Genomic DNA, 10,645 nt, shown 5'->3' with positions numbered 1-10,645 from the left:
GCCATGATGCTGAACTAACTAGGTATGTGTTAAAAGTCCTAGATCGTTTTGATCACACTGAAGGATCCCACTTCTGACACCATGTTTCGTTAGGAAAGAAGAAAAGTCAGTGGGTAAATTCAACACGTGCTTTATCTAGCCATTACTATAAACTACAACATAAAACATGACGTAATACACAATACACACGTTACCATTGTTGTTTAGAACTAGGAACGAAGGGTTGGGTAAACATAGGTGTGTCCTTATACTAAACAGTTGTGTTGCACTATAATTTACAGACATTGACATACATCTGACGGTTATTTAGTTTAGAGATACAGAGAGTTTCAAGAATACTCTTTTATCAAATTTCATAGTACTTTTGACTCAGGTTTAACGTGTCATGTATAAGCTTCTGAAGGCTCTCAAAGGTATCTTCCAGGAAAACATTAAACTTTGGCCTATATCAAATGATTATGTATGATCATTTTATCACATTTATAATAAACATCCTTCATGCAAAGGAACGGTCGCAGTAGTTTAATGGTAGAGCGTTCAAATCATAGCCGTGAGGTCGCGATTTCGATCTCCCTCGTATCATAGCCGTGCCAAACCTAAGACGTAAATATTGGTAGTCATTGCTCCTTCGACAAGCTTTCGGCATTTAGAGTCCCGTGGGGATCCGGGTTAGAATAGGTCCTCAGTACCCCTTGCTTGTGGTAGAAGGCGACTAAATGGGGAGGTCCTTCGGATGAGATCGCAAAAACCGAGGTCCCGTGTCACAGCAGGTGTGGCACGATAAAGATCCCTCCCTGCTCAAAGGCCATAAGCGCCGAGCATAGACCTAAATTTTGCAGCCCTTCACTGGGAGTGGTGACGTCTTCATATGAGTGAAATATTCTCGAAAGGGACGTTAAACAATATTCAATCAATCAATCAATCAATCGGCATTTAGAACTAAGAATCACGAGTCTTTCTAATATGACCTTAAAAACGGAGATCCTCTTTCGCATATGGCTTGACACATTTAAGAAATATCATTGCTAGGACCTAGAGTACTAAACATGGACATACATTTCTAATATTTCACATATTGCTGGCGACGTCTCAATAGAAATGAAATATTCTTGACGGACGTAAAAAACAACAACCGGCAACCAACCAACGTTTATGCACATATTTTACTCCTATGGCTTCTATGTTACAAAATAATGCACTGAAAAATGTTGTTATCATAATCTATAACGAAAAACATAGCTCATGTAATATAATATGAGGAAGTTTATATTGTTTTTCTTTTCTTTTGTGTTTTGAGCAAAAGCGATGACTATTTAAAAGACGCCTTGCAACAATTTATAGCAAACCATCTTTGACATAAATGACATGTGTTTTCAATGTAAAAAATTACAAAGAAGTTTTTGATATTTCGCTTATTTAAATTGTAAAAAAAAAATCTGACCCGTTAATTTTTACTACTCCTAATTTGTCCAATTGATTATTTTCATTGATGATTTCTGTCCAATATATTAGCAAGGGTAGTTAAATGCAACAATAACCTTGGTTTTTCTTGATCTTCAACACTTTTGGCCTCAACTTTGTTTGTTTCGAAATATCCATTTCAACAACGTGGTCCTGAAGGGTTTACTTTGGTTGGCATAAATCAGCAGATCTGCCGGTTTCCCGAAAGCAAAAGATATGCTCATCAGAACATATGAAAATGAGTTAAACCTTGAAATAGAATCTAAATCTGCTGAAATACCATATACCTGAGTTACTACTTGAGGTATTTCTTGAATAAGGAATGAAATACTCAAGAGAAGAGAAACTTTCATTAAGCGTAAATATTTGATCACCGATTTTTGCCTTACGTCACTTATCAAATTCATAACAGCCTTAATTTGTTTTTTCAATAACATAGATAATACCACAATACCAACACAGTGAAAAATGATAGGAATTAACGAGAAATACAAAACACGCACGGAAAACATGGTGGTAGTATAGGCGCTTGATGCATAGGTGGTGGAATAAGGATCATGACTATTTAACTCGCAGGCCTGGATGATCTTGAGGGGTTCTCCATGTTTGTACTCTTGCACTGTTGTGACAGGGATAATTGATATCATTACTGCATTGGATATGGAAAAGCTACACACTATAACATGGATAACGGAGATCAAAGCTATCCATTTCTTTAATCGGAAGTATTTGAACTTCATCGGAAAAGCGAACAGAAGCACTATTCTTGCCATCATAAACGACTTCAACAGAAGGGATGATCCGTGAATGATATTCTGAATCCCGAATGAAACCAGGATGAATCTGCAGACTTTATACTCGACAAATCCATAGTTCATGTTAAGGAAGTTCAATAATCCGTCTCTTATTCCTGTAAAGAGTGTAAAGAACATATCCATCGTTAGGGCAAAAACAAGAAGTTTTTGGGTGACACCAAAAAGTTTGGCTCGTTTGAAAGTAACTACAACGATTATCATCACAGTAAGTGGAATAATCCATATATATGGAGACGCATACGTTGCAAAATGGATAGCAAAACTCTCATAGATATCTGAAAATCGCAAAACTGCTGAAACATCTCTTTCTGCTTTAAATAGTTTGTCATTTAGAGTTTTTAGCATTTGAATATGTTTTTCGTTCGCTTTATCCATTTCTGAAAATAATTCAAATGTTGATGTATACTAATTCAGTGCCGCTTGCCAAGGATTACAACAGTATATAAACGTTTTACCGTCTTTCGTTTGCTCGCAAATCTTTTACAGATTGCTTCGTATTGGGATATATATACGGAACAAATACCTGATGGTGGATTACGTTTACCTGTAACTTAGTCGCTGTATGTTAACCTATACTATTATCCCACCTGCATTATATGCCCGCCTACTTCTGGACCAAACTGTCACTATATGTCAAGCTGTACGATTTCGCAGACTTTTTAAATAAACTGTTTCAATGTGTCCGTCTTGTTTGTTATTTGATAGAAAATGTGAATTGTGCATTTACGAAGAGATCATGTTTTTTTTTTGTATTTTCTATGAGGCCCGAATGAACCGTTTTTATGAGTGTATCAAGCATGACTGACGATTGAAATTGAATTCGATAAAATTTTCTATTTACTCTCATGATTATTGACTTTTATTACAGAATCGGAACCCTTAGATGCTGAAATACAGCGGAAATACGAAATGAAGCTTGTTAATTGAAGTCCTGAAATACAGTGAAATACTAACGAACGTATCTTATCCATAGGGTAATTTCACAAAGTTTCCATCAATTAAACACTATCATAAGCGATTTTATGATAATCAATGGCAAAATTCCAGCTCTGTTTTCATGTAAATCATAACAGAAAGACATGTTAGGTGTAAAACTTTGTAATTTATTCAAAATGACGACAGAATGTGAGTCTTAAAAATACAGAACGAAATTGGCTGGGAGACATACCCGCATCCTGACAAGAAATGCAATATACATGTATAAAAGTATTACACAACATCGTTCTCCCAGCCACAATATTATTACAAAACACAAATGCGATAAAATACATTATTATACTTTCATGTAAAATACTCGAATCTGATTGGTCGAGAAGCATTTGAAAAAAAACCCATATTGTTACCCTCTGAGAACAGAAAGCACGCGCCCCAGGGTGATAATATCTAGCAACAGGTAATAGTACTTGACAACGGGTGATATCATAAAAAATTATCACATGCGTCAAATTTATGCGCGTACGGTTCGCCGTAGATTGTTAGACGACGTCATCTGAGCGTTTGTAATAAACAGCAATATCCACATCGATATACGAAATGTCGTATGACAGTGATTGATCAAATGTCAACAGACGTAAGTTTTTCTGCTTTCCTGTTTACATAACATTCAGTATAATAAAACAAATATTGCATGTAGTTGAGGGTAACATTGAAATTTTCACCCCGAGAAAACCTTTGTCAACCGAGGCGTAGCAATGTTGTGGCCTTGCTTTGCTTTGGTATGATAAACAATTTATTGCATGAATGTTCGGGAGATATGAAGATTTATTCACCCAAGAAAAATCATATTCCCCGAGGGCGTTGCCCTCGGGGAATATGATTTTTCTTGGGTGAATAAATCTTCATATCTCCCTCACTATCATGCAATAAATGTATAATATGATTCTTTAGTGGAAACAAAAGTGGTGTATAATAAGGCCATGGAAACCTAGGTTTGAACCACCTAGCACCAAACGTTATTTGAAAACGAGAATTCGAAGAATTCAAAGAACAATTCTGATTCCAGTAACAGATGGAGAATTGTTTGTGAATAAACTTTTTTAAATCTAAAAAGTTGATTAAGTTGAACACATCTTGTGTGGATTCCATACTGGTGTAGAGGATAAATTTTGTAATCGTTATTGTTTCATAATCCATTCTGTAATACGCATTGAAGGTGGAAATATATTGTATGTGGGAAGTCTGCTTTTAGAATAGGAACCATGATAAAATCTTATTTTAAAACTCTGATATTGTTTATTACATTTATGAATAATAAAAAAAAAGATTTGATGAAATCTCTAAAACTCAAGAACAATTGATATACATGTCATTTATTATTATTCATTATTCACTAGTACACACATCCATGTCGTTGAGAAAAAAAAAGAAATCATAATAATAATAATAATAATAATAAGACCTTTATTTAACCAGGATTACATATTTAGCGATAACGCTAGTTTTCAATATGGTCCTGCATATAACATACATACAGACAGATATTAGTAAAATAAACACAGATTAAAAGAAGTAGAATACATATAAACTTAATAAATAATTATGAATGTAAGATAAATAGAATACAAAATGAAGCTTAAAAAGTATGGTGATAATCTCTAAGATAATTTCTCTTAAAACACGCAACACTCGTTGAGTTTCTTATGTTTTGACTCAAGGCATTCCACACTGTGCTCTCTGAAATGCTGAAAGATCTTCTATAATATTCTGTTTTTGCCCTGGGTATATACAAAATATTTGAATAAGAATTTCTAGTTTGCCTCTGACTGACTTCTGATACATATTTAAAAACATTTAAATAATCTGGCATTAAACCTTGTAAAACTTTATACACTAAAATGACTTTTCTATAGACAAAGTAATCTGATAGAGGCAACCAGTTAAGTTCTGTAAACATGACATTAGATGGTGTTTCAAAATTTCTGATGTTAAGAATTACCCTTGCAGCTCGTTTTTGCAATATAAAAAGCTTATTCACATTTTCAGCATTTCTTGGATTGCTCCATATAGTACAACAATATGTAAAATGTGGAAAAATCATAGTATTAAAAATCTTCAGCAGCGCATCGTTTGACATAAAATATCTTATTCTTCTTAAAATGCCAATTCTCTTGGAAATCTTGTTCATAAGTGATTCTATATGACTTTTCCAGGTCAAAGTTTCATCAATAATAATACCAAGTAATTTTGACTCCTGAACACATTCTATGACATGGTTATTTATCACTAAATTTAATTTTCGATACTTTGATAATTTTTGTGCCGATCCAATAAGCATACATTGAGTTTTAGACAGGTTTAAGCTTAATTTATTTTCCTTAATCCACATTATACTGCGCTGAAGATCTTCATACATCTTTGACTCAATATTTTCCACTGACTTATCTGTTACATCTTGTGAAGTATCATCTGCATACATATTTACATGAGAATGTTTCAGTGCTTGTGGATAGTCATTAATATACAGGATAAAAAACAATGGGCCTAAAATAGAGCCTTGCGGAACTCCAATGGTTACATTTCTTTCCTCCGATAAATTGCCTTTCCAAATAACTCTCTGTGTACGATTTGTTAGATATGATTTAAACCATTCAAAAGTATCATTGCATATGCCAACAGATTTTTTTATTTTTTTTTTCAAGATGGCCACCGTGGTCAGATGTGTGTTAACACCTCTCCTAGTTTATCTGGCTTTTAAACAAATTTCTACCGTTTTATTCTTCCAAGAGTTAGAGGAGGATTTTACTTATACACCAGGATTTAGATGGCCTATTTTGAATTCAAAGTTATGTTGTTTTGGACGTGAAATTTTAACAAGAAGTTTATCTATGGAGCATTCAACGAAATCAAGAAGTTCTGTGAGGACTACTCACTATATAGGATTTTTATGTCTACTTTTATCAAACGATGTCCATTTAAACCCAGGACCAGAAGGAGCTCAACAGACCATAACTGCTCACTGTATTGGATGTAATCAGGTAGTGAAAACTACAACCCAAACCATGGAAATTCCTAATCAGGTAGAATGGCTGTGTGACTCTTGTATAAGTGAAATTTCAACTGGCTTTAATGTTGACCTATCTCTTGAGAAATTTTTGGAAACTGTACCTAAGGGAATTTTATATGCACACTTGAATGTGAGAGGAATTTTAAGTAAATTGGATCAAATCAAAATAATGCTACGTAAAGGTGCATTTGATGTTCTGGCCTTGACTGAAAGTAAATTGGACAACAAAATAGAAATTTCTGAAATATCAATGAATGGTTACAGAATTCTGAGGAGGGATAGAAACCGGAATGGGGGTGGAATATTAGTCTACATTAAAGAAAAATTTACCATTACAAACATAAAAATCATGGATGATTTGGAAATGCTTGAATTTGTGATTTCTATTGGGCAGTCGACTAAGACATCCTGTGCTTTATCTTATCGACCTCCAGATTCCACAGTAGATTGGTTAGAGAAGTTTGAGGGGCGGATTGAACAACTAATAGCAGAACACAAAGATATTCTAATTATGGGCGATTTCAATGTGGATGAGTACAAGACAAAGCGTTTAAAGACTATCATGAAAAACATTGGATTTCAGCAACTGATAAAAAACCCTACACGTGAGACTAAAGACTCCAGTACTTTAATTGACCATATTTATGTAAATAGTCCGGATAAGTTTTCTTCATCAGGAGTATTCCCAATAGGATTAAGTGACCACAACTTGATTTACGCTGTAAATGGTAAAATTAGAGCCGGTGCAAACAGTCACGTTCATATTAAATATAGAAATTTTAAAAACTTAAATGAGAGCAGTTTTCAAGAAGAACTAAACACTATTGACTGGAGTCCCATATATGAAATGGTGGATATTGATACTATGTGGCAATTCTTTTATTCTAAATTTTTTGAAGTGGTGGATAAACACATTCCTCTAAAAGAAAGAAGAATTAACTCACGTTCAGAAGAATGGATAAACGATGACATACTTACAGAAATGCACTGTCGTGAACACCTCTTTAAAAAGGCGACACAGAGTAATGATGATCACGCGTGGAACCTATACAGAGCATCAAGAAACAGGGTGACGAAAAAGATCAGGGAGGCAAAACATGCATTTGTTGAGGAAGCAATTTCCCAGGCAGAAAACAAGCCCAAGGACATGTGGGACAAACTTAGGCAATTCTTACCATCTAAGAAAACGAATACAAACTGTACATTTCTTAAGGACAATAACGTAATTTTTAAAGATACAAAGGATATTGCCGAATGTTTTAATAATTACTTTTGTAACATTGGTCATGAGCTATAAGATATAATCATAAGATATGTATGAAAGGGACAAAGTTTCCCTTTTATATGAAAGAAACAAAATCAATGAATAAATTATGTGATAGTGCAGCGCAGTCATTTGGAAGTTTCTGAATGAAAGGTGAAGATAACGAACACTGATCAATCTCATAACTCCTAAAAGCAAAAAAATAGAAATAGAGAATATCACAATTTTGACTCCAGATTGGAAAACCTTTTCGTTTTCAAACTGAACATTGACATGTGTAAAAGAAATACAAACGAGGAATAAGTTTCTTCACAAAGAAAGGACACAAACAAAACCATTTACACTGCACACGCTCACTAGCACACAAAACTTACACACTGAAATCATATAACATATGACAATAAAACAATATACTTTACTTTAAGACAGACAGTCTATTTCATAAAAACATGATCAGTATACAGGTAAGCAGAACATACAATGATTCATTGGTTCATAATACAATGCGCACACATAGTAAGGATACTTACACATGTTATGTATGTCACCATTTGGTATCCGTAGTTGGAATCCACATTACAGAGATTTCACATTATGTTTCATCCAGGTACAATGTGTAGTAGAAGTTGATTATGGTACTGCTAGTAGTGCAGGAACACTCAAGTGTAGTACAAGCAGACAGAACCAGTACATGAATTACGTGAATCGCCTCAATGAGTACACATCAGAGGTCACCTATGAAAGGTGAAGATAACGAACAGTGACCAATATCATAACACCTATAAGCAATCCAAATTAAAGAGTTGGGCAAACAGGGACCACTGGATATACCAGAGGTGGCATCAGGTGCCGAGAATGAGTAAGCATCCCCTGTCGACCGATCACACCCGCCGTAAGCCGTATATCTTGATCATGTAAACGGCGTTATCCGTAGTCAGAATCAGTGTGTTAAAGACGACCTAACAATTGGCATGAAACACGTCAGACAGCATATGACCCAATGATAGGTTGTATTGGCAAACTAGATCGTTATAACGACCATAGAATTTACGAAATGCTGACTATAAACGAGACCACTGGAACCCCTGTACCATCATCTTGTTTGTCAGTGACCCCTTCGATTTATAAACTGACCATAATCAGAAAAAGCTCTTGTGTACTGAAACAGTTGAGAGATATAAACACAATATCCAGGTGATAATGGAATATTGCTATATAAATATGGGAAGTTAACGATGGAGAAGCTGATATCATCCTGTTTGTCATAAAGTTGAGTTGTTACTTTGCCGTTAATATCTACTTTCGATAAAATATCTAAGTATGAAGCAGAAGTGGACGACTCTGTGGTGTCTTTTATTACAGTTCACTGGGATATATCAAATCGACATATGAATTAATGAAAATTATTTTGTTAATAGATGATACGTCGTCGTTATATCTAAATGTCGAATGGAAGGTCACCGCAAGATATTTTTTCTTCTCACGTAGAAGTTTTTGAATAAATTCTGCTTCATGGGAATATAAAAACAGGTCAGTCAACAAAGGAGCACAATCCGTGTCCATGGAGATTCCAACAGACTGTTGGAAGACATGATCACCAAAGACCACGAAGATAATGTCAATGAAGAACTCAAGCAAGTTTTTTTTATTTCAACTTCAGGGTACTTGTGCATGGAATCAGAGTGGCGTTTAAGAAAGTAATTTTTGGATGGCTGATCACTAAATATGAATATTTGCGTTTTTCTTTTTTGCTGAAGAAGCAACTGTCTATGATGTCAAAAACTCTAGTCTTTAATTTATCGTGAGGAGTGGTTGTATAAAGTATTGAAAAGTCATACGTTTTGATGTTGTTGATTTGAGAAAAGTCTTGCGATTTCAAGCTTGCTAAAAGTATTTTAGAATTTTTTTTAGAATCCACAATTGATTTACACCACTTCTCGCATATATAGTCGCACAATAGCTCTAGAATATCATTGTTATTTCGGATTTCAAACATTTCGGTTGAGCATCACTGAAGTGACATAATTTGTCGAAATGCACATCTAGTGCATCAAAATTGGTACCGTATAAATTTTACATTATGACCCCTGGGTCGAGACCTCTGCTGGTGGACTGTTAGTCCCCGAGGGATCTACAGCCCAGTAGCTAAGTACTTTGCTACTAGCTTGAAAATACGGATGTATATTTAATTGCTGTTATAAAATTTAGAAATTCATTTCAAAATTAAGGATTATCTCCCTCATGCATACCTCTTATCCTTAGACGAATTTGACTCCACTTTTTTGTCACACTGTTTTTCCCTATAATAGCTCTAAAACTTCATTGTTTTTTCGGATATCAAACATTTCGGTTCGAAATGCGCATCTGGTACATAAAAATTGGTACCGTATAAGTTTTACACAGTACGTTTGAAGTTTCTCATTCACAGACGTTGAAATTTTCTTGAAGACCAAAGATAAGGGCTTGGTAGAACATTTTCTAAATCCAGCAACGTATCTTTGTAAGTTTTTTTTATGACGTTTAGGAATCGAGTATAGGTACGGTAATTCATATTCATGTGTATTCTGCAAACACTCTTAGTTTTTCATTCTTATCATTGTAAATTGTAGCAGTAGGGTTGGCGTTACGAATGTTTTTTTTTGTTTGGGTTTTTATTATCATTTTGTAGAAACACTATTTGTTTTTTTAATGTTTGGTTGTTAGTTCAGTAGTTTATTGTCACCTAATATGTACACCTGGTTATGTTTACCACTGGTGATGTTTACCACTCGTTATTTTTACGCCTGGATTATAAATAAATGTTTACGCCTGAGGTTTTGATCAAAATAACTCATTGTGTGTCATTTTACGGCTTGTTATACGCCTGGTCTACCCATTTAAAAAGAAAGATTTCCGCCTTGTTTATATACCTGATGTCTCTCAGTTTCCATGTCGTTACCAAGCGTAGTATTTCTTGCAGAAGTACACAGCTTTGTGGGGAAAATGACATCAGAATGTAATGTAAAATGAGGCTGAATGAGGTAGAAATGTCATTTATACTGTAATGGTGGAGTTATTGGATCTGAAAGAATACTCAAAATTTACAATAACATAGCTTTTCCT

Source organism: Ostrea edulis, chromosome 3 (genome assembly GCF_947568905.1).
Source record: "Ostrea edulis chromosome 3, xbOstEdul1.1, whole genome shotgun sequence".
NCBI lineage: Eukaryota > Metazoa > Mollusca > Bivalvia > Ostreida > Ostreidae > Ostrea > Ostrea edulis.
The sequence above is the reverse complement of the archived record's forward strand: the minus strand, read 5'-3'. Positions refer to the sequence as shown.